We start from the raw sequence: 24,783 nt of genomic DNA, 5'->3' as shown, positions 1-24,783 counted from the left end.
TACTTCTTCTACAGTTGTGTGTTAATGCTAGAAGAAGAGAAGGTTAACCCGTAGTTCTGAGGTTTGGGCAGCTCCCATAGTGCAGGCTTGGGCCGTGGGTTTATGTTGGTCATAATGTTCATTTTGGAGGTTTTGTTGATCTTTTAGACACCCTGCCATCTGGTGGAACTAGAATTTCATTTGTTGCCTGTTAGGAAGCCACATTCAAGTGAGGAGAATAGATCTGAGGCGCTCACAGCAGCATGTGTTTCTGAGGGCACATGCTGCTCTGCTCTGCGCCAGCTGGAATTTCCAAAATGTTAAGAGGCTTTGTGCTGAAGTACATGGCGATTGCACACAAGTCAAGAAAGGGCAAAGACAGAAATAAATGTGGCTGAAGTCCTTTTTTGCCAGAACTGGCTGGTGTTTCTTAGCCAAGAGATATAATAAAAATCATTACTCACCTGTCTGCCCTAAAACTGGGAAAAATCCATGGAGCAGTTGCAATTCTAAATAAACAGTTCTGCCTGTATATCTTTGACAAAAAGAGACTGTAGTCTGATTTCAAACTCTTCACAGCACTTCCCTATGCCTACCAGCACAATTTCCTTCTTCAAATAGCAGTACTTCATCATATTCAAAAGTGGATCATCCTCTCAGTAGTGATAAACCCAAGAGAAATGGATGGTGTTACTGATTTCAGCAGAAAGTTCCAAGCTCTGTTTTAAAAATCTAATAATTATGTCTATTTCTATATATTAACATAGGCTTATGAAAATAACTTTATGGGCCAGCGTTAAAAAAAATCTTTTGTCCTTTGTTTCCTAATGCTGTTATGTTTGAAGAAAGTTAGTTTAAAATAATCCCTTGAAAAATCAAGTGCAGATATTGAAAACAGAGAGACACAAGCAACCTAGCTTTGGTTTGCTTTTTTGTACAGCTCGTTCATTTTGATTGTATCTTGGTATAAATCCTTGTCATTAAGTGCTCATGTGCATTTGATATGTTCTTCTGAATGTACTGGATCAGTTCCAGTAGCAGATACTGTAATATTTATAATTGACTTTGACAGTGGGTTATGTGGAACTGAATGTCCTAAGGCATGAAAGTAAATCACATCATCCTAAGGTTCTCAGCCATTGTGGCTTCTGCTGCTTTAATATTAGTGCTATAGATTCCTTTGCTTGTTTGGTTTGACATTTACCTGCTTGTTTGCCTTCTCTTCCCCCTTCTTTCCTTTGTACTCCTACCCACTTGCTGACTAAATTCTTCCTTGAGTTTTAGAGTTCAGTGGCGCCTCAGGGAAAGGCTGAAATTACTGACTACAGGGGGGAAAAAAAGAGCAAGAGAGGTCCCTGTGTTGTGTTTGCAGGCAGTGCAGTCACAGTGTTGCAGATGAGAACTAGAAAGTGAAACTTTAAGGAAAAAGGTGGTTCTTTATGTTTTTTTCTGTATCACTACTGAAAGACTTGACAGCAGTTCTCCTTTTCCTCTGTGGCATAGCACAACAACTCAACTGCACTTGGCTGAAGGAATCACATGGGACTCTTCATCTGGACATCTGTGCTTTCCCCTCTCTTCTTAATTCAGCATCAGGGTTTCTCTATTCCTTGAGCCCTGTGGGAGATTCACTTCTTTCACACTTGACAAGTATGCCCCTGCTGTGTCTCTTCATGTTCTCATTCAAGAATATAAAGATGGAGTGGCTACATCCCTTCACTAAATTCCTTCCAACTTCTTCAGAAATCCTTTGAATTACTTTTTTTTTGACAGCCATGCTCATATTGATCCATTTTCACTTACTGTTGGTGAATATACTCCTCTGCATGGGCATACCTGCGTTGCCATGCTGGTCATGATTACATCAGTTGCTGAACAGATTGAGAAAGGGTAGCAGCTGTCTTCAAAGGCCTGCAAGTATGCTAATATACAGCCTAGTCCAGGCTGCAGTTGTGTCAGCGATGCAGGGAAGTTCAAATTGAAGGAAGTGCACTGTCAAAGTTGCCGGTCAAATGACAAAAGAAGAGGAGACAGTGAAGTATTGCCTATGTTTACCTGAAAGCCAGCTGTTAATCTCAGTTGTGCTGGAGCTATAGTACAGATAAATGTCTTTACAAGTGTCCTAGTTTCAAAGATCTGCATAGGCACAAAGTGAAAGAACTCTCTGATTTCTGTAAAAATCTGTTCTGTAGTTTTTCCTGCCTTACCAGGTGCTAGGGTTGTATCAGTGCTCCAGTCACTTTTGGACCAATAGTCCTGAAACACCTCACATCTGTCTTTCAGGAAAGAGTCTGATGGCCAGTCACTCAGAATGGCATCTGCACCAGGAGGTACTGGAGGGAGAATAACTAGCTTTTCAGATTTTGTCATTACACTGACATACCTGCCACTCCTATTGCCAGAGTCCTCAAGTGCCACAAACTGTGAAGGAGCCGAGCATCCTTATGTCAGCCTTGTCTTCACATGTAAACACAAGGAGTTGCAATGTGTGTGACGTGCCCTGGCAGAGAGTGCCACACAAAACTGTGCTGGTTTTTTTTTTTTTTTTAGCCCAGGATTCATTTGCAGCTGCAGCAGGAGCCACAGAGACCACAGTTTAACCAGTATTTTGAGTGAAGCTAAAACACCAGGTGTCTACTTTGGTAGACAGGCATTCAAAAAACACAAGTTAGAGGAGGCTCAGTGGAGTAGTGACTAGATGAAACAGAATAGATTATGAAGTACCTGAAGCAGATGGGATGATCTGATGCTTTAAAACTCCTTTATTAAGTACCTCAGTGCTATTTCCTGCTGGGGTAAGTGTCTGCCTTTTCCATTTCACTTAATGCAGTGAAAATAGGAAGACCATACAAGCTTTTTGGTGAATCAGATCTATTTTTTGTAATAGATTGTTTTGTTAAGCTAATGGATTGAAAACGTAGATACACAGTGCATTTTTAAGTACAGTGGGATATTTCTCAATTTCTCTGCAAATTTTCCAAGGTTTCTATGAATTGCTGAGATTAACTAACCCTGTACAGCAGCAATAGTTTCAATAGCAGCTAAACCAGAAGTGTTGGAGGATTGGCCTTTATCATAGCACTGAGAATGTTGCTTTATTTTAGAACCTGTGCCAGCACTTGAATCACAACAGCCTGGAATGAGCCTTCTCCATAACCACCAGTTTACACCACCTATACCCACAAGGACAAGCTGAGAAACTTTTAAATGAAAATAAAAGCTATCTGGCAGTTTGCGTCTAGGAGAGAAAAGGAATTTGTTGACTGGTTTTTGGGGAATCCTCCCCCTAAAATTTTTTAGTCCTTTAGAAATGTTTTGGCCACTTATGAAGTCATCCTGAATATTAGTAGTGCATGTGAAATGATTTATTTTAAATGTTTTTTTTAAACTGGTAATACACCTTTTTATTAATGAAAAATGTTAAGAATAAAATAAACCTTGGCCTTCCTAATATCTTACAACAAGATATAGAAGGAACAACAAAAATGGAAAACTGAAAAAATGTAGAAGAGGCTTTTTGTTGCAGTGAGAAGAATTTCTGTTTAAGTTTTCTTCTAGATTTTTGGCCTGTCTTGCAAACTGCTCTGAATAAACCAGGTCCCATGTCGATCCTGACTCTAATTGACCTCAAGTAGTCGCAGCAGGGAGCAGATTCCTGGATCAAGGCCTTGATTCCTGCCTGTGCTGAGATGTTTTGCTCTGTCCTTTTAGTGTGAGTGATTTCCAGACCGTTGGGATTCCTGTAATAGATGAAACTCAGGCTATTACTTCTTTTATTTAGAAATCAGATTAGACATCTTGGACAGTAATATTTATTCTGTATATTTTGGCACTTCCAACCAAAGCAATATACCTGGTAAATCTCTTTTGAGATGTTCCTGCTTCAAAAAATGTAGATAAATTCTCTTTCATACAGTTTGACATTAAAAGAGGATGACAGAAAACCCTTTGATACTGATTTGCAGAATCATGAAGAATTTACTGATTTTGTTACTTTTTCTTTATGTTGTTTTTTCTAGTCTTTTAAATACAATTCTTTTGATACGTATTGGTTTTAAGGGAGTATTATGATTCAGTCTAATTAGCTGTAATCCTTGAGTCTGAGGAGTAAAAGGTATTACATTTTTAATTTGGATTGCTAAAGCTGTAGAAATATTTAATTTCTTCCAAGGATAATAATTAACTCTTTCTGGGTTACCTGGCAGTATTTCCTCAGGTAGGATTAAATTTCAGCCAGGAGTAAATCAGATAGTTGTAATAACCTTGCATATGCAAATGTTTCCACCTTTGGGTCATTTGCAGGTGCAAAAGACTATCACAATTGAGAGCTTCTTGGCAACAAATGGAGGACTTTTAATTGGACCTTCTACTACCTTTACCAGTATTAATTTTGGCCTATCTGATGAGAGGGTTAGATAGGGTTTTTAAACAACCTTGCAGGTGAAAATATCTGCATAGCTGTGGTATTCTGATCCAGCATTCTGATTTATGAATATATTAGTTTAATTTCAACCCATTCCTAATCAATTTAAGGCAAATGAAAATACACCTACTTTAAATGTAGTGGTTTGAATTGAGTTACATTTAATCATTTTAAATGTACCCTTAGTTAAACTACTGCTACATTTTATAGACGGCTCTGTAGGTTTCCATCAAGGTAAAGAAAATTGGCACCAGTACCATTTATTTTAGGCTGACATAGATCCCTGAAAAATGCACCAACTAGAACAACATGGAATTTACCCCATTTTAGTTTGGTCATTTAGTTATTTTCCTTGTGCAGAAGTCAGACCAATTTTACTCTGTTCTCACATTCCTCATCCAATGCAGTGCCTTGACAAGATACCTCGTATCAGCCAATCTACAGTGACTGTGCATCTGTCCGAGACAGATGAGAAACTGCTTGAATTAGTTTAGGTTTCATGGGACGGTGGCTAAGCTAACTTTGGTTATCTCACTTTTTGTTACAGGTTAAGAAAGCTGACATGGACTGTGGCCATAGATCAGCTGATACGTGGTAGCCTCTTTCCTTATTTTAATATATCTGTGTGGCAATTTCTGAGAGTTTCCAAACAACCTATTTTGTGTACCTGAGTAAATCACTTTAAATTGTTAGCCTAAATTAAATAGAAGCTATTTGTGTCCATTGACGTGCACATACTCAAGCTACACTGTTTTAATCCTCCTATCAGTCTACTGTATCTCTAAATACATACCTTGCTTTACATCACAGGAAGTTGTATGTGCACATACCTCTAGAAGTTTGCACTGGTGTAACTACTTTGATAGTAACTATTAAACTTGTGTTTTGGCAGTTTTTAAAATCCAGATGAGCAAATAAAATAAGTCATTTGATCCTGCTATTGTCATATCTAGCAATAGTAACGTTTGTGTTACGATTGTGTAAAACCCCACAGTAGACGGAATTAGAACCTGCGGATGTAAAGAAAGAGGAAATAAAGTCTTCTGGTTCATGTTTGTGCTGTAGCCCTGCATGCAAGGCAACTACTAATAATTAAATCAGGTAATTAATAATTGTTAGATTAAAACCAACATTGCCACTAAACTGCAGCACTTACATGGTATGGTATGCTTGTCTGCTTTTTTACACAACCAATGTTTGTAATTTACCTTATTGCTAAAAATGGATCTCTATACACATTCTTTTGTACATAAGTAAATAGCTTGGTTCTCATCTTGTTTTCTTTCCCTTGGTATTTCCAAATATAAAACTAATGTAAAAGCTTTTATTTTGCCCTGCTATTATTTTCAGCTTGAATATCACAAATATGCAGACATCATGTGGTTTCCCAAGCTAGTGGCTACGATGAGCTTGGAACTGTGTGAATAGCGGTGATAAACAGTTGTTGACTTCTTTGGGTTTTTGTGTTGGAATCAAGATGTACCCCACAGTATGGCTCCAAGGTTTGTTGCAAAGAAAAAAAGCTGAGACAGTGCTGCATTTTTAATGGCTGAGTCACCTGCCTCTGTCCCAACACCAGAATCTCATTTTAGGACTCCTCTGAAATCTAAGTTTGTTTGCACTGATAAGCCTGCAGCTTGTGTTAATGTAATTTGTATTATTATAGTAGCTGATAACAGTGATGTTGGATGTAATAATATTTGAAATTGCACAGTGCCTTTGAATGAAGGATTCCAAAGTGTCTTAGAACAATATATTTAATTAACTGTAACCTCAGCATTACCAGCAGCTTTGCTTGGAATAGATTGTGATGTGTGCACCTAGAGAAGGATTAGACAGTAGGTCACGGGAAGTGACCTTCTGAAAACATTAGTTGGTTACAGTTCTTCTATTCAGTCCAAATGTTTACATTTCTAATGAGAGGAATGGTATATCACTTTTAGCGTAGAAGAAAAAAAATACCTCAGGTTTGTCATTGTTAAGGCACACAAGGGAGTGATCATTCTGCATGTATGAAAAAAGGTGAATCTGAAAAGACTTTCTTGTATCCTCATAAAGGACAATTATACAATTAACATTTGAAAGTTATAGAACAACTACACATTTTGGTACAAAAGAAATAAAATTATAATGTAAAATATTATGTCAGTGCATCATAAAAAAAAGATTCTCTGCACTCCTAAGTTGCAAAACAGTTACTCATGACATCTCAAGGTATAGAAATGTGATTCTTTTTTAAGCTTCTGTTTATTACAGAACAATCTGTTGGCATTTAATGAGACTACTGTCAAGACTACATGGAAAATAGTTTATATTTAAAGGGATATTGCAAATTTAAACATTTTAAAATTAGTAGTTCAGCGTGCTATTATATCTTGATCCTGTATCTTGTCTTGTGCATGTGAGTTTTCTGCCCGAAGGGATTCCTACTCAGTTCAGAGCAACCCTTTAGGGGCAGTTGGATTTGTTTGTCTGGGATGCCATCCGAAACCAGGCCAGGAAATGTGGTCTTAGCACTCCAGGCTGCTTATTGATCTGGCAACTGTGTTGGCTATAAGAAGGGAAAAAAGTACAAGCATTTTTTTCCTGTAGGCTTCAAGTATCTGTCTCCCTTGTTGGCTTCACCTCTGAAAAGTCAGGTCTTTATCATTGTCCAAGAACAACTGTCTCCTTTTTCTCCTGGGAAGCTTGTGACTAGATTAGATGAGGATTTAAGAGAACTGGATTCTATTTTTAGGTGTAATAGTAGCTTGTCAAGTCTTGATGAAGGTACTTTACAGCTTTTTGCCTCTATTTCCTTATCTGCAAAATGGGCATAATGATGCCAGCCTCTTTCATGTGGCGCTTTGAGATGTACTGATGAAAAATGCTGCTATGATCTTTTCTGTAGGTGTCTTCTCTTTAAAGGCCTGATTCTGTTAGCTCTTACCTGAATGCTAATGAGACCTCTTAATGCTTACTAATGCTTAATGTTCAGCATATGCTCAGTGCTGTGCAGAAGTAGGTTCAAATAATGATGTTTTTGGTTTTGTTTTTTTCACATCAGGCTTTTCTTTATTTTGCCCCATTACAAGATTGTGCTATATTTTCTATTTAGTATCTTGGAAGTCTTCAACTAGACTAATAGGAGGGCATTCTGCATGGGGTTAGTTTTGTATTCTGTTCAAAAAAATTAAGTGTGCAGCTGAGCTGATGACACCATTACTTCTGATGTTAAAATACATATGCTTTCTTATTGTTTCAGGCTAAATTATCTTTGAGTGCTGTGCATAATAGTTAATTCTGACTGCAGCAATGCTCACTAATACTAATGAGTGTGGGTCTGATGCATGACAGGATGCCTTTCTGCCAAAAAGCCACTCATACCTCCTGCAGCTGCTGTTTTTGCTGGTTTTGCTGTTCAGCCTGGAAGGAATTTTATAGGCCTTTTCTTCCTATTCCCCAGAAACAACCAGTGCTTCGGGAGAGAGATGAGGCTGAAACTCATTCCAAGTCAAAATGCTGACATATTAACAGGATCCTATATACAGCTTCTTGAGATGAAAATATATTAATACATAAATATATGTAATTTCTTTCTCTCTGACACCTCCCATACCCCATCTCCCAGAATGAAGTACTTGACATTAGTGCACGTACACAGTAGCCCATTAATATTATAGATAAGATAAGGAAACTGCTTAATAAGTTTGTACTCCATTTAAGCAAATTGCAAACTGCCCTTTAGCAGTCAACTAACAAAACTTCTCAGATAGCTGAAGTGATTTACTAATTCTGGCATGGAGAATGTAATGTGATCTCCTCTGTCCTAAGGTAAAGCATGTTTATTCCCAGATAATATTGCTTTGTTGATTGCATATGAAAATAATGCTGTCACCTTCTTTCTGAAGTTGTTGAATAAGGTGACCATAGTAAGGAATCCAATATTGCATCAACTCCTTTTATCTGCATAGATAAAGAAACACTAAGACTGAAAAAGGCAGCAATCTGATTAGTTAGAAGTGGTTATGATTTGTTTTGCTGTAGGTCAACCGTTGTCTAGAGGATAACATCAAAAACCTGTTCTACTTTGCTTTCTTTGGTCTTGTGCTGAAATGGATTTTTTTGCAACTTGGCCCTTTTCCCAGGGATTCTTCAGAATTTAGCTCAAATCATTTGGTATGCTTTTTTTCCCAATTGAAGAGTGAACTGTTCTAGGTGTACAAATTATACTTGCTTTATTAATGAATGCTTTACATGCCAGCATAGTGCCTAAAGGCATAAAATCAAGACTCAAGTAATTCTGTTTAGAACTTAGCTGTTTGATGAAGTTGCATCCTTTATTGTAGAAGTGCCTAATTTTATGCACCAAGCAAGTGAGTTATTTCAGAAGGTTTCCAGAATAATTTCTTTAGGCAACAAATTAATGGCAAGTGTCTTGAGAGTCAGCAACAAGGAATGGAGAAAATTGGTGCGAATATTGAGCAATCTGAAAGAAGAAAATGACAAGGTATGGCTTGGAAGATAGTAAGTGGAGGGTGCAAAAATTTTGTATGTAACTCATAAGATACAATTCTTAATCTTAAGAAACTGATTTGTTAGGAGGGAGGGAAAAGAAATTAAGATGTGAAGATTACAGGTTTCCTGAGTTGTGGTGCGATCAATCTATCCGAATTCTATTCTCAGATCTCATGTGTGGCCACCTCTGAGCCTGCACAAAATCTTCCTTAATTGTTTCTGACTTGCTCTTTGGTTTATGTCTTACAAGCTGATCTATTAGGTAGTAACTGATGGGAAGAGGAAGAAAGGGTTATTTTAATTTAAATGAATCTCCTTGTGTCAGCAGGGTTTGGCTGAGCAGATCTATTCACTTTTAGGACCAACAGGTCAGGTAGCTAAGCGAGTTTCAGTGTTGTATTTAAAATACACACAGCCTGAAATCCTGACTTTGTGATTGATTGTATAGCTGGAGGCTTGCATGTTCAGTGAGTTGATCTCACTACCTGATCTGGAGAGCTCAGCTTGAGACAAGGTTCAGTTTACAATATGTTTCAAAATTAGACTGGACTCACACTATAGCTGCACAAGGATTTGTGAAGGAAATTGACAAATGAAGAGCCTAGGGATAAGTATTGTATTCTTGTTTTAAGAAGGAGTATCTGTGTTCTCTAGCCTGAAAACCCATAACAATATCTTGTGAAGTCATCTGTTTCATGGACCATTACATTAGAGAGGCTCCTTATGCCTTAATTTCATGTTTATGTTTTTGTACTGATGAATTATTAGATCCCTTTGTAAGGAAACATTAGCACAAAACAATCACTTTAAATTGCAAGCCCATAGACAGAAATGCTTCTTTAATTGCATCCAAAGCACATTCTGCTCCCATAAACACCGACTAGCAAAAGCAAAGAGGAGCTGTAGATTAATGGTCAGAAGCCACCTGGGTAGCACCACACAGATGTAGCACAGGTAGCCGAGATGGGGACTGGAGGCAGCCTAGCCATGTTAGATTAGCGTGTGGGCTCGACTCTGCTGCAGGAGGCTATTTACACCCTGCTACAGTAGCTTTCCTTCAACAGAGTCTGTTGATTCTCTGGTACATAAAGGTAGGAGCAATAGTGTGACAGTGTGGGGAATATGCCCCTGTCAGGACAAGAATTTTATTTTGCTCTATGAGCATCATTTATGATTGTGACCTTCAATGTAGAGAAGAATATGCATTTTATTGTAGTGCAGAATGCATCTGGGAATCAGAAAGAGGCCAGTCAAGGTCTCAGCAAATGTTTCCACTGTGGTAGAATAAAAGGGCTTCTGCTACCAGAATCACCGATTTTCATGTGTCCCCTGCTCAGCTGCTGATAAAGAAGGGGAGGCAGGGGGCAGACAGGAAAATTTCAAGTAGAGGAAGAAGAAAAAGAATAGTGTTCTGATGCAGTAAAGGAGACCTATCATAAAAGAAAAGGTGGTATGTCCAACCTACTTCTGGACAGCTGAAGAAGCTGGGGAACAAGCGGATTGTTGTCCTCTCTCGAGGACAAAGACCAAATCCAAATACTCCCAAGAGAGACTTTTACAAGTATTTGTGGTTTATTTTTGCAAACATTGCAATGCTCTAGCACTAGCTAAAATTAAAGTACACTTCTGTAGGAAATTCCTTTGAATGACTGTGGGGTTTTGGTTGTTGTTGTTGTTTTTTTTTTTAACATGAACCGTAACAGCTACAGGTAGGTGTAATTCTGAGACAGCGTGCCTAACAGCAGAATTGAGTTGGGTTTTATTACTGGTCTCGGGCCCTGGGCAGTTGGACTAAAGGATGCCTTGCAGAGGGCTTTAGACAGAATTTCAGTATCCAGAAATTTGCTGGAGAGACCCAGAGTAAAGACAGTATTTGTAATATTGCCAGATCCAGCTGGCTTGGAAACGTGTGGGATGCAACTGTTGGGTCCAATTACAGCAGATTGATTGTCTATGAAAGGGACTCAGCCAGGACTATGACAAATAGTGATTTGACTTCCCATTACATTTTTCCAAAATTTTTAAGGGGAGGGGAGGGAATACACACACACACACACACACATATATATATGCACAAATATTTGCTGTCTCAATAAAGAGCTGAGGCCATAAATAAAAAAGATAGTATGTTTGTGCATTATTATTTTTTTTAATGAGGAAAAGAGATGTTTCCCTTTCTGTGATATTTTGTCCCACTTCTCAGCTTTTAACAGCTTCAGAATGGAAAGAAAAGGGATTCCTGAAGTGATGTTAGAGATGATCAGTTCAGACTTCTCACTATTTGCCTGTCATCCCTCTGTCCTGGTCCCCAGAGCATGCTCTTTGTTATTGATGGAAATGGTTGAAAGCAGTTCAATTAAGAAAACATGTTTTGTTGCAATTTGCATTTTTCTCTTTAAGAATTCAGCACTGTAAATTCATCTTTAACATATACTAGGAGTTAGCCTTTAAGGAGGATTAATTTCATTCATATGTTTATGAAGCATATTTTTAAAGAGAAAGTATCCTTAAATAGTTTTTGACCATAATTTCCTAAAGGGTTTTTTTTTGTTGGTTTTTTCCCCCCTTATTCCCTTTGAAATAAAGTGACCTGTTGTTCCTTCAGTGATCTACATTTAAGGTCTTTTAGTCCTAAAAGAAAATTGTGCATTTTGTATTTATTTTTTTAGGAAACTCAGAGATTTCTACCTTCATGAAAGGCCCATGTATTCTCCTAGAGAGCTCAAAGTCTCCACTAAACCCATTCTTCTGTTTAGAGACTTAAAGCCCTGAAGTTGGTGTCTCTGCTTAGAAGAACAGTATGTCTGCCCTTTCTATGATCTTTTATTGACTGTAGTACATTATACCAGCTAGTGAGTTCTCTCTGATAAATATGGTCATAAGTAATAATATTTTGCATTTTCTGTTGGTGGCTATTGGCAAGCAGATTCCATTGCATTCTTAGCTCTTTGGCTATTGTCAAGCTATCTTAAATTCCGATGCTTTAGTACTTTGTAGGATCTATCACTTGCTTTTATAAGCTTTATAGAGAAAAAATGATTTACTGTAAAACCTATGGTGAAGAAGCAGTTGGCAGGAAAAAGAAAGCATTCGGTTTTCTAAATAAGCATATGTTTTGGGTTTTTCAGAGTGTGATTCTGTCACCCTTCTTGGGGCAGGAGACCTTTAAGTGTGTTTTGTACAACCCCACACACATCAGGTAGGCAGGGTATGTATTCACACCTGAGGTGTAATGTCTGTCATTAGACACTCATTTGTATTATAATGGCACTAGTACATCAAATTGGTTCCTGGGCTCTTATTGTCTTTTAAGGCTTGTTTCTGTCTTTGTTTTTGTACAGTACTGATGATGCATCCCTTAAGGATAAAGGCATTTTAATAAAACTCTTTTAGCAGGAAGGAATTTTGGCAGCTGCATCAATGCTGGTAGCAGAGAGCATCTGCACTGTTTGCTGTGATCATGCAGAGAAAGAGTTGACTTCATTTCTACAGCAGTTATGACTATAATTTCCCTCGATTGCAGTCTATTTTCATTTAATTTGTGCTCAAGGGCCCTTCACACAGAATGATTTCTGCTGGGTGAAAGATCTTGCTACAGCTGAGAGGTCACAATATTATACACTCTATTGATTGTAATGAATACTTGGTGTTTGCTGTATTCAGGGTGCATGAGGGAATCCATTTTAAGTCCTGAAATAAAAGTAAAATGTAGTTTGATTGTATCTACAGCTTGCAACTGTATTCATGGAGACTTACTATCAGTTATGAGAGGTCTGTCCCCAGCTTGACTATGCAAACTCACTGTTTTCTAAGTTTACCTTTGCATGACACCCTTTTTGTGGTGTTATCATTGCCTGATGTAAATATAATCAAAGGTCTGCACTTGTGTGACCATTAGTGCTTTGTTAACTTTTGGAAAAGTTTATTTAATGCCATGTGAGAAACAGGATTGTAGTTCCCATGGAGGAAAACAGTAGTTGCTAAATCTAACACGAACACAACCTTTTCTACCAGGTGTTGAGTAGAAATAAATCACTTCTCAATGGAGAAGAAATCAAATAGTCTACAGGTGTCTTCCCCAAAAGCAGAGAACAGGAACATGAGGATAAGGCTATTAATTCCTCTCATTTCTCCATTTGTTCCCAGGACCTACTGGACCATCTGTGGGTTCCCTGTGTGCACAGGTCATAAGTTCTCAAATTGTTTCCAGGTAAAAATCCCTGCTTCTGATTTAAATTCAATTCTACATGCATTTATGAAGGAAGGAAAAGAACTGACTGCCAGGGCAGTCTGCAGGTGGTCAAAAGCATTACTGATGAAGTGTACCTTATGTTGAGTAATACAGCTGGAGACAATATGATTAATTGTGTTTGTAGGACCTGGCAACACTTGGTGCAGGAGCAATAACTGTGCTGTTAGATCTAGAGAATAGGCACTTGCATATAGAAGATCACTGCCCATTGTACTGCACTGTACTTCTTGATATGACTAATGTGACCATCTCTTGAAACAGGGTGTGGTTTTCCCTGTTTGCATTCAGTAGCCTTACAGAAAACCCATCGCTATATCCATATGCTAAAGAAGACACAATTTTGTGAATATTTGTTTGTTAAAATCCAGTAAAATTCTACTTAAAAAGGGGGAAAAGAACAGCAACAAGACCTCAAAACCCAGACCAAACCAACCTGGGACAAATCTATAATGACATAAATGATGCAACATTGTTGACTTCAGAGTAATGGTACATCTGCACACTATGGTGGAATTTGTCCCAGAGGATTTGCCGCAGCAAATTAGACTTCATATCAATCTACTCCACAAACTTGTCTCTGAATGTAGCCAGCACCAGATGTTTCAGAGGGAAGGTGGAAGAAACCACCTGCTTCATATAGAAATGAGGCTAATGTGTTCTTTACTTTAAGTGCCCTCCTGAGCACCTGAGTGGTTAGGTGTAGGTTTTAAGTCTGAAAGCAGAAAATGTATTATTTCACAAAATTTATGGCAACTAGATATTTTTGCTTTTTTTATAAATGCAAGTAATGCAAGTTTGTGTGTAGTTTTTGAGCATTATTTTGGTTTTTTTAAAGCTCTTTTGGTATCAATAAGTCTTTCATCTCTGGCAAGAGGATAAACCTGTATGTCCAGAGAAACCAAATTTGTGACACCAGCCCCATGACAATAACAACAGAGGAAGTAATGACTTTTTGAGCTCTTTTTAATGGGATCTCATACGTAGGAAGAATGTTTGCATTTATTTATTTAATGCTTTGGAATAGCTGTAACAGGTAATTAAACCCTTTCTAGACTTTCCAAACCTGTCTGTGGTCCTGCTTTTTTTCATGCAGATCACAATAAATATGAATTCAGTGAGACTATTGAGTTTCAAAGTGCATTTCCTATGATTGTGGTTTAGGCCAGGACAGAATGAACTCATGCATCAAATACTATGCAATAATTATATCTGTATGAAGAAGTTTGGTTATTTATTGTCTCTGTGAAAGAGTGATTATTAATGCATAGAAGACTACAAAGTGACAGAAATGGGATTATCTTTACTTCCACTTTGCCTGCTCACCTGAGCAGCAGTTGTCAACAGTTCAGAGGAGTAGGGCATTAAGTGTGCTGGTTTGGGCTGCATGATTTTGGTCCCAGACATCCCTAGAGATCCTCCAAGGTCAGGTATCCCCAGAGGCAGAGTTGTTCTGCTCCCTCTTTGGGCTGAGGCGAATGAGTTTTATGAGGTGGAAGGAATGTTGTAATCTTTTGCTCTTTCAGTTTTAGTGAGTCACTGGGTACTCTTCTGTAAGTTAGTTCTGCTGTTCTTGTCAGTTATGATTTTTCTCATAACAGCTGTCCAACTGTGCTTTGTCTAACAAAAGTTATATCCCTAAGAACTGCACTGCAACACACAAAAGGTCAAACTGTGGGCTCCCAACATCAGCCTAATTACTCAAGTGATATCACCTCAATAGGCCAAGACATCTGTTCTTTTGCATTTACAGAGCAGAAGGAAAAAAAAAAAAGAATCATTTAATTAGAGTAAGTAAAAACCCCTGCTATATAAAGTGTATAGTATTTAAACTAGGGGAAAAAATACATCCCAGAGAATATCAGGTAGAATGGCTGAGCTGAGACTCATTCTTCTCCCTTTCTTTCCCTATGCATTAAGTGCAAACAGTAACTGCAAAAAACATTAGCCCATTGGATATTTCTCTTATATCACCAAAGGCAGGCTGGCTGCTGTGTTTCATGGTTGATGTGACCTTGCCAGTGACAGTGTGTGCCAACAGTGCTGAGGAATCATAGTTCACCAAAATCAAGAGATGGTGCCATCTTGGGAGTTATGGCCTGATCTGAGACCATTGGAAAGACTTGTATTGGCTTTGGTGCCTTTAGACCAGGTCCTAGCAATGTGAGAAGTTTTCTTATCTTGTTTCTTAATGACTCTCAAAGGGACAATGCATAGTATTAGCTAAGGAGGTCCTGAGAGGGTTCCTTGTCAGTCATGTGATTTGCATATTGCATCTCTGAGTTCATAAACTGGTATGTGGCCAGTTTTTAACAATTAAAGAAAAAATGTCTCACTAGTACCTAGTTTTAGCTTGGTTTTGACTCTTAATGATTCCTGAGGTGGTTTAAGTGAGAGGTGTACAATAAAATTCCTCTGAAACTTCAAAGGCAAATAATAATATTTAAATTCAGCTTAAAAAAGGGGACAAAATCATTGTACTGAGACTTTTCCCCCTTAATGTTTACACTGTCATTTCCTAAGTTGCTTTCTAACTGTTGGATATATTTATATCCAACTCATATAACAATACAAACAGAAAGGCTGGTTCTCCTTTTAAAAGGTTTTTCAAGCTTCTTTGTTTAAGTGCTTGTAAACATCAGGAAAGTCAAGCCTGGTTTTCAGTTTTTTATTGGAAAATATGGTTTAGGTCAAACTTAATGATAGCCTTGTGGTCAGGAAGGGATCACATCCTCCATATTATCTAGTCTGATTTTTTTAAAACTCACACCTTTTGTTTTTCTCCTGTGCTAGCTCTCATGATTAGAAACCCCTTCCCAATAAATATCAGAAAAGTTTCCTTCTGTTTCTCTCTCAGATCTCTCCCTAAAACTGTCTATTTTTAAGCGATATCCTCAAGTCTGGCAACATATTAGCTACTGAGGTAATGAGATTGCTAGTGCACAGGAAAAGAAATGTTTGGGACCATCATTGTACGATTAGCAAACAATATCGTGCATGCTCTTGTCTCGCAGACTATAAGCAAGGAGGCAAATGGCAAACAGAGACAGTAGGGAAATGGTGTTACTGACGTATAATGAAGGCAGAATATGGGTTGCTTGAAAATAAAACATTTTTGAGACATCTAAGAGAGATGTTGAGTTTTGACTTATTGCAGATTTGTTACATGTCAAGTTCTTCATTGTAATACTCCTCTGTAAGTAGAGGAAGATGAACTGTTACATGTTGGAGAAGGCTGAGAGTTGATTTTCTTTCAAGTTCATATTGTAGTTTGCATAACAAAATCCAAACTACTATAGGCTTGAATGATTACTTATGAAATCATAATCATCCATGACAGAACAGAATAATCTTACTCATATTCCTGGTCCTTGAACATGCTGAAGGTTTATACTACCAAAGTCTTTGAAGGAAAAGACCTCCTCCAAGTCACATCTAATGAAAAGTAGAGTTGAAGTCTACTCATGGGCTAGCTGGTTGAAGGCTTGATATTCCATTAGTGTGACCTGTGATCCAAGCTGTTCACATAAACACTTACCAATGGAGTCCTGCCAGGCAGCAGGTAGCCTAGTGGGGGCTGATTGATTCACAATAAAAAGTCAAAGCTCTTCAGGCCTGCAATATCTGATGCATTAGCCTAAGCCTAAAAGAGACAGATCTTTCTTATCTCATACAATAGAGCTGAAATTCAGACAATAAATGCAGCTTCAAACCTCCCCACCCCCCTCCTACAAAGTAAGTTTCATTTTTACACGGAAATGAGGGAAGTCACTTACTGCTGGCTAGGGTACAGTGCTCTTGTTATCAGACTAGAGTCATAGCTGCTAAAGCAGAGTGAAGCAGAAATGCGTGGAAATATTATTAACTTCCAAATTAAGCACTGTATTTGGAAGTTGCAATTGGGAGTAGAGGATTTTTAATTAGGAATCTTGACAAGGCTTAAATGAATTGTTTTTGTCCCAGTAAAAACTGTGGCCTTGATAAATTTCTGTTACTGAAAAGCAAGTTAATTTCCCCTGTTCAATTCTTCCATCATAAAACCTAATTTATGGGGGAAAGCACTGAGTGGGAATTGATGATTATTTTAAGAATAGCTCAGCATAAAACTACTCACATGAGTAAAGGAGGCTGGGATTTGATTCCTCATTCAGACTCCACAAATGCTATTACCAGATGCTTCACAAGCTAGAAGCTTTTCCCCCATCTTTGTGGCACACAAGAGTGTAAGATAACCTGGGGGTTTGCACTTTATTCTAACACCACTGGCTCACAGGGGCACTGGCATCAGTTTTGTGCTCTGACATTTCACATTAAAAAAGAAAAAAAAACATTACCACTGGTTTTCTGCTTTTAAACAGGTTAGCTCTTAAGCCTATAGAGAGATGCTATGTTCTGTTCACAATGGGAAGCAGATACCACCAGTAGCTCATGCCACAACTGCTTATCACCACCCTTTGTGGTATGAGAAGCTATCAGTCATTCAGGGTTACCAGCAATGACTAACTCTCTTCTATCAAAATGAGTCCAGCCAAGCTACATTTATGATGTAAACTGCTTATGTTCAAGTGGTTATTGTGGCTAAAGCAGGTCAGGGTGTGCATAAACAAGTAGATACGTGGTACCCTCAACATACAAGGCACAATGTGCTTGTTTCCTTCTATTGGTTTCTGTTGCCATGACCACATTACTGTCCTTTCCTAACAAAAGCTGATGATTTTCCAACTGGTTTTCCCATCTCAGTAAAGCAACTTTAGGAAAAGTTCATCCAGGTGGAGCTATCACAAGGCATCCACCTCTTTCTGCACAAAAGCCTTCCGGACTGGTACCTGCTAAAGCTACCTGGCTGGATGGTCAGAAGGAAATCTTCAGTGATCTGTGTTAGAACGATCACAATCCCAGCCCATGGCAGTGTTTCTCCACTGTGGTTGGTGGGGATTTGGAAATGGCACTGCCACCTGAATGACAGAGAGATCAAGAAGTTCTGTTAGTTTGCAATGGAACACCTGCCCTAAAATAATTACAGATAAATGTTAAGGAAAGCCCAGCACAGACATCTGGAGAAGAATGGACCATTTCTGTCAAGGATTTTTTTTCAAATGGTGTGTATGTTGAAGGCTTTGTCAATAGTCCCTGGGCAGGCATAATTCTGATGGCCAGTTCCAACTGGACCAGACTGCTACAGTTATGCAGACTTTGCAGATTCAGCCTCTGCAAAAGCCTGTGGTCTTCTGAATACACACAATTCCCAGAGAAGTCAATGATTTCAAGGGCAGCGTTTGGCCTCATGCTGTCATCTTCAGTAATTATGCAATTCAATTAAATTAAAGTGTGAAAGTCACTTAGGCAACTTTGAAAAATCACACCTTAAATGAATGAAAAGAGGAAACAAGCATATATATATATATATATATGTATGTATATAAAAAATATGGTGTACGTACCCATAGTATATGTCAAAAGGTAACATTCAGTTATGCTACTAAGGATAATTCCATTTTCTCTGGACTGCCAGACTACATTCATCCCTGTGGCATGTGAGAGCCTTCTGTTAGTGCGTTAAGCCACATACCTTCTACATCTGTTACATGCTTATTCTCAGATTCTCCTTCTAGGAGGAAAAACTTTTTCAATTAGGTCACTTGTTTTGGTGGACCTGAGGGGTTATATTTATTTGTTTGCTCTTTCAGTCTACGTGCTTCTACATAAATATGGTAGATAAGGAAAGATCAAAGGACTTTGCCTTGCACTTGGAACAGAAGGTACAAAGGTTTGCCAAAGGTTCGTTAATCCATCACTGATGTTGAGGTTTCCAACTTATCCTCTGTTGCTTTGTCATATGAAGCCTTACACAGGGCACTTGGAGGGCAGGAGTATGCCCTGAATGCCAGCCAAATGAAAGGGGACAGCTGAGGGGAAAGTGCTAATGCAGCTGAGGGCTGTGGCATCTGAAAACAGAAGGAAAATAATTGCTGCTGATGTGAGTTTCCCAGCATACATGTGAGAGTATGGGGACAGAGCCAAACAGGTTCAGAAAGTCTTTACTAAAACCTGCCTAAAATGTACCCTCTGTCAGACACAGAGGATCTGTCTTTGTTTAGATTGTCCATTCGCATACTTTAACGTAGGATGTACTGCCAGCTCTCCTTCATAACCCTGTTGAGCTTGGGAGTCTCTCCCTCTCTCCCTCTCTCTTCCTCTCTTCTTTGGCTCCTTCATAGCAAAATCATTCTGACTTTCATCTCTGGCTCATCAGAATTCTGGTTCTGGTATCTTCAGTGTCTCAATGTTTTCCATAATGTCCAACCCAGAGTAAGGATGAGGACTTGCACAATTATTAGAACACCTCTTCTTCTTCTGCACTGTTTAAAAAGTTACACCTCTTTTTGACATTACCTAAGATATGCCCTAGGCAAAGACCCTGTCCTACCTTTATTTACTCATAGTTCATAACTCTTTGTGCTACAGTGATACCTTTTAAAGAAGAATAATTTCTTCTATCAGGTGTCAGAGAAATCTGGGATCTCTGCTTAGTGCTAGGCTGTTACATGATGCATGATTTCTGTGATGCTGAGTAGGATAATCAGCTTTTAGCAGCGTGTGACCACCAGTGGAGTGTACTGAGCATCATGCCAACTTTTAAAAGCAGTGAGTTAGCAGTTGGTCAGCTTGACTCTAGTGCTTTACAGGGCAGCTAGGTAATCTGACAGACTGGTCATGGTGTGAGACAGTAAAGTGTAGGACAGCAGTGGGAAGACTGCCAAAGTCTAAAAAAGGACATCTGACATACAGATGCAACCATATGAACTTTTTGTTCCTTTGCTTTAACTAATCATGAAATGAATGTAATGCCCTTTTGGAAGATTTTTTTTCCAATTGGCAGAAGCTTGCTAGTTCACTTGGGAGAACTCCGTCCCCTGCCAGCTGATGTAGACCAGCCCTTAGCCACAATGAAATATGCTACACAGAATGACTGGGTGAACAACCAAATTGTGCTGATTTGATCTAGTTCCCTCGTCTTACAAGCTTGAGTTGGAAGCCTTTGTCATATATGCTGTATATGGATTGTATAAGGAAAGGGAGATTTTGGAGTCACAGCTTGATTTAATTGTGCTGTAAAGACAAACCCTTTCTTGCACTGTATGAAGCCTGAAAGAGACTTACAGAAAAGTCCATCTCTTACCACTGTGATCCCTGTTATGGAAGAAGGAGCTTTGGCTGGCAGGGAGTGAGGATACCTGGACATCTTGCATTACACAGGTTCTGGACCAGGCTTTTAAACCAGAACAAAAGTTCAAGTTTTTATCAGCAGCAATTTTCCTGGCATGTTTTGTCAGCTGTGAGTTATTTCTGTTGCTCCTCTGAGCTGGTGGGAACTGATGTAAGAGAGAAGTATAGCTACATTTAAGCAGTACTAGACTTAAACAAGTATACACTGACTTTCATGAAGTTTATGACATGAGCTTGGTGCTGCACTAACTTGGTAAATGCAAATTTAGTTCACATCTAGGTCACATCTTCCCAGTGTTACCAAAACCTGTAACCAGGAAAACTCTCCAAACCAAATAATCGTTTAAAAAGCCGACATTGTTTTTTTGCAGTGCTGGGTGCATGGGGGATCTTTCCCCCTAACATGCACACCAAGTCACTTGATGGTACACATTATATACAGTAGAGTACTTGCATGTTCATAGTACATTACATATTTTCATTCACGCACTGGATTGGTTACAAGTTTTTATCTTTTAATGCAGATCAGTGTGTATCCTCAGATAGCACTACTGAAGTTTTTTACCAACTATGCATGCTCCCGAGGTGGGAGTTTGCCCTCTTTGGAGGGTGTGTGTGTGTTATTGGAGTTGGAGATCTCGATCTCCCATTACCACTATTACCTTTGTCCTACTTTCAACTAATTTTCTAAGGATTCAGCTTGTCTCCTCTTGTGGCCAGAACTTTTTCACTTGGGGGCTTCTTTCTGCATAATTTACATAATTATGTGTTCTTATCATTATCTGTTCTTTGTTTCCCAAGATTCACTCCTTGATTTGAAGTCCTTTCATTCATCTGTTTTGACAACTTGAGATGATGGGTACTTGAGAGGGTGAGTTAACAACTGGAGGGGGTGGATCAGCTTGACCTAAACTTTGTGCATATTCTTGTTTAACTAAACCAGTTTGGTAATTCGGGAGTTTAGGCAACAGCAGGACCTCTCTCTAATTCCTGTCTGTCCTTAGTAGATCAGTGTCTTGTATGTACATATATAACAGGTAAATGCTATCTGCCTGTGTCAGATGTAAGACACTTGCCTTCCCCAAAAATTGTTATAAGGAGATATATTTGCGCTCAGGGTAATATTTCATGACCTTAAAAGCCAGCAAATTATACCAGAGACACTATAAAGTATCCTAACTATATAATTTCATGCAATTTAATCAACATCACATAGTTTTCTGAACATAATAATTTATTTTCAGGTAGTAAATAATTAAAATCTATTAAAGAACACATTTAGATTTGGTTTAGTGCTTCCTTTACTTCCACACTCCAGCAAAGATTTAAGACATTCAAGTATCTTATTTCAACTCCATCATACTTGTGCTCCTTGTTTGACAGAAAATGCACTTTTCCTAAAGACATTTTTCTTGTATCAACACTTATGATTGATTGAGAATCAACAGAACAGAACTGGCTGTCAAAGCCTCATGTCCTGTTGTGAGCCACAACTTTGACAGTTTCTGCTTTGAAAGTGTATCAGCTCTCCTTCAGAATCAGCAGTAAGTCTCACTAGCATCCTCAGTGTAGTAACACAGGGCCACATACTTTCCTTTACCTCTTCTGAACGTGTTAGGATGAGTCAGAATGCAAATCAAATTACACCTCCTGAGGGATGTAGTGGTTGGAGGATACATGCCCAAATAGGCTTCCAGGCACGCAACAGCCACAGCTGGTACTGCCGCCTTTTCCTTGCTATGGCACAGAAGGAACATTATCTGCTGGCAACAGAGGCCTAAAGGATGTCCTTGGGACATCCCCCAGAATGTGTTTCTTATTACAAGCTTGGTTGCTACCTGCATGAAGTCTTTTTGGTGTCTAGGATCAGAACCTTCCTTCTAACTAACTGAGATGGGCTTTCTGTGAGGTCCTGGAAGTGCAGGCAGTCTGTGTTTTTACAAAAATAATAAATTTGAATAGCTAACAGAAGAGCTCAAAAGACAGGTTGTTAGGTCTTCTTTTTCTTGAACCCTGAATAGATTAAGAAAAAGGGAGAGAGGAAAAAAAAGGTGTTCTACTCTACTGACTTGAAACGTATATGGCCATGAATTTCATGAGCTTACTAACGTGACTGTCATGTCTCTTACCCAAAAATCATCATTTGCATTTTCCATTTAAGAACTTGATATTCTTTATAAACTTACTTGAATTCTGTAAAGAGAGCTGACAGTTCCTAAAGAGAAAAAAAGCCACATTATTATTATGTCACTTCTAGAAATGCTAATGGCAGGATATGAAGGACAGCATAATTACAGTGTTGCTCTAGCAATTCTTCAGTTAAGGTTTTCTTAGTACTTTAATTATAAACTACTTATTTCAGCAGTTTAACTTTCTAAATTCTCAGTCAAACACCCTTTGGATTTGATTTGCACTTTGTGGTCTTTGTTGGTGTAAAAAGAGCCTCCTCCAGTTAAAGTCAAAGTCTCATGCAATCAGGAGCATCCACCTCTGTGGAGCACTGCTGGGCTGGAAAAGAAGGACCAAAGGGAGAGCTGGCTTTTTCTGCATAAGAACTAAACTGTTGTTGAGAAGTAGGTGCACTGAAGTAAACAGGAGTGATAAAACCCTCAGAAGAGAAGTCAGGAAGAGAGTTAGGCGTATATAAAGTAAATTTGACAGGCCAAGCGAGAAGCTGCAAAATATGTAAATGAAATCAGATAAGGTCAAAGCCCAGCAGAAAAAAGAGAATTCTGCAGCTCTCTAGCCAGCATCTTAGCGACCTGCTACCTCAGCGTATCTGAACTCTGGGAAGGAAACTTAACACAAGGAAAGAACAAAACCTTTGAAAGAGCATATTCTTAAATGCTTGTCCACCAGACACAGGTCTCCATATTCTACAAAATGATTTTTCAATTGTTGAATCCATTCTCAAAGCTGTTGTCGGGGAAATTTGCTTTTCAGGTAATGAATACTTGAACTCCATTGGGATTTATGTGCAATGCTTGAAACTCATGCCTAGGTGAATTTATGAATAAAAGCTGACTTATTCTGTGATCAAATATTTTCCTGCAGCGGGGCCAAGAGAAGGGACAGATAGTTCTGTTAAGCTCCTTAAGAAAGAAATCTGAAAGCAGATCACATCATTTGAACAGCACTGCAAACTTCTCAAAATTGTAAAGCACAAATCCAGTGATTAGCAGGACTTCTTTATTCAGAGAACAGCAATCTGAGAAACCTGATCTGTAAAGCCTCAAAGATCTCATTAGGAGCTTGTAATCCTTAGTTTATTTATTTACTGTTACAAGTGTACACTGACAGTTTTGCCTTGAAAGCTACCACTGCTTGTCCTTGGTGGGGAAGAACACAAAGGACGGAGTATTAACTTTTGTGATAAGACAGTGTGTTGTGATTAATTTCAAAAGTGATGGCAAGAAAGCTGGGGAGTGGGATTGAGGGAGGGGAGCAAACGCATGCAATTCTGGAATAGTTTGCAACAGTTATTTCCTTGATTTCCTCTCATTACTGACTGTTGACAAATCTTTCCTTCCCTCCTCCCTTGCTTACCCATCTTTCTAGTTCAAGCAAAGGCTTTGGGAAAGTGGAAGCTCTCTGAACAGTTTCAAATACCTCTTTTCCTTAAAAACCATTCTACTTGCTCCTTGACAAGGGAGGTAAAGCTGGGTTCATTCTGAGAAACCACAGAATTCAAGGGAAGCAGATTGGTTTTGGTAACTGTATCAGTTTTGGTAACATTCATTTTTGTGGGACTGTGCTACAGCTGGTTTTTGTTTTGTTGGTTTTTTTCCCCCCCTTCATTCTCCTGCTGTGAGATGTGGTGCTTTACTGACGAAATGGGAGTGCAATGTGCATGCCTGTGTGTGAGGAAGTAGCCAGCATTCAAAAAATCTTAACAAAGATTTATGAGGCAAATTATGTTGTTTGTTAAATACCCAGATGGAAAACCAGAAACTCTAGACACGGTGAGTAGTGAGGGTATCAGCAAAAAAGCTGTGATTCAGACAAATAGAATGCCTCATGATTTAATTTAAAATGAAAGTGTTCCCTTTCATGAATAACAAAAGGGTGTTTTGTGTTGTGTGTCCCCCCCACGCCCCCGTTGACACTCTTCCTGAAGACAAGTCCTGTATTCTCCATTTTTGTTCCTTCGCTACTGATATAGGAGATACATAGGTGGCTTAGTGAGGGGCAATACCTAGTGAATCTGTAACTGATAATAGAAAGAGTATTCTGCCACAAATTACTGCAATGCAGTTGATTTCAGTTTAGGAATTAGTTGTCCTGGGGAGAAAGCTTGGGGAGCTGGGACTTTATATCAATAGAGAGCTTCCCAGGCTAGTAGAAGCCTGCATGCAGTACAGGGTGTAAAAATGTTAAATCCCTCCCTCCTCTCCTCTCTTCCCTAGAC

General features: G+C 38.7%; 1 long non-coding RNA gene across 1 annotated transcript; it reads left to right on the top strand.

Moving 5' to 3' along the window:
* The first annotated feature begins 2,555 nt into the window (after positions 1 to 2,555).
* On the top strand, positions 2,556 to 21,246 carry LOC130147461 (uncharacterized). The gene is made up of 3 exons (XR_008821247.1): positions 2,556 to 2,774; positions 13,046 to 13,109; positions 21,177 to 21,246. It is a non-coding gene; the product is annotated as an uncharacterized LOC130147461 (long non-coding RNA).
* The last annotated feature ends 3,537 nt before the right edge of the window (positions 21,247 to 24,783 follow it).

The sequence above is a fragment of the Falco biarmicus genome, chromosome 4 (assembly GCF_023638135.1).
Source record: "Falco biarmicus isolate bFalBia1 chromosome 4, bFalBia1.pri, whole genome shotgun sequence".
Classification (NCBI taxonomy): domain Eukaryota; kingdom Metazoa; phylum Chordata; class Aves; order Falconiformes; family Falconidae; genus Falco; species Falco biarmicus.
The sequence above is the reverse complement of the archived record's forward strand: the minus strand, read 5'-3'. Positions and strand labels throughout refer to the sequence as shown.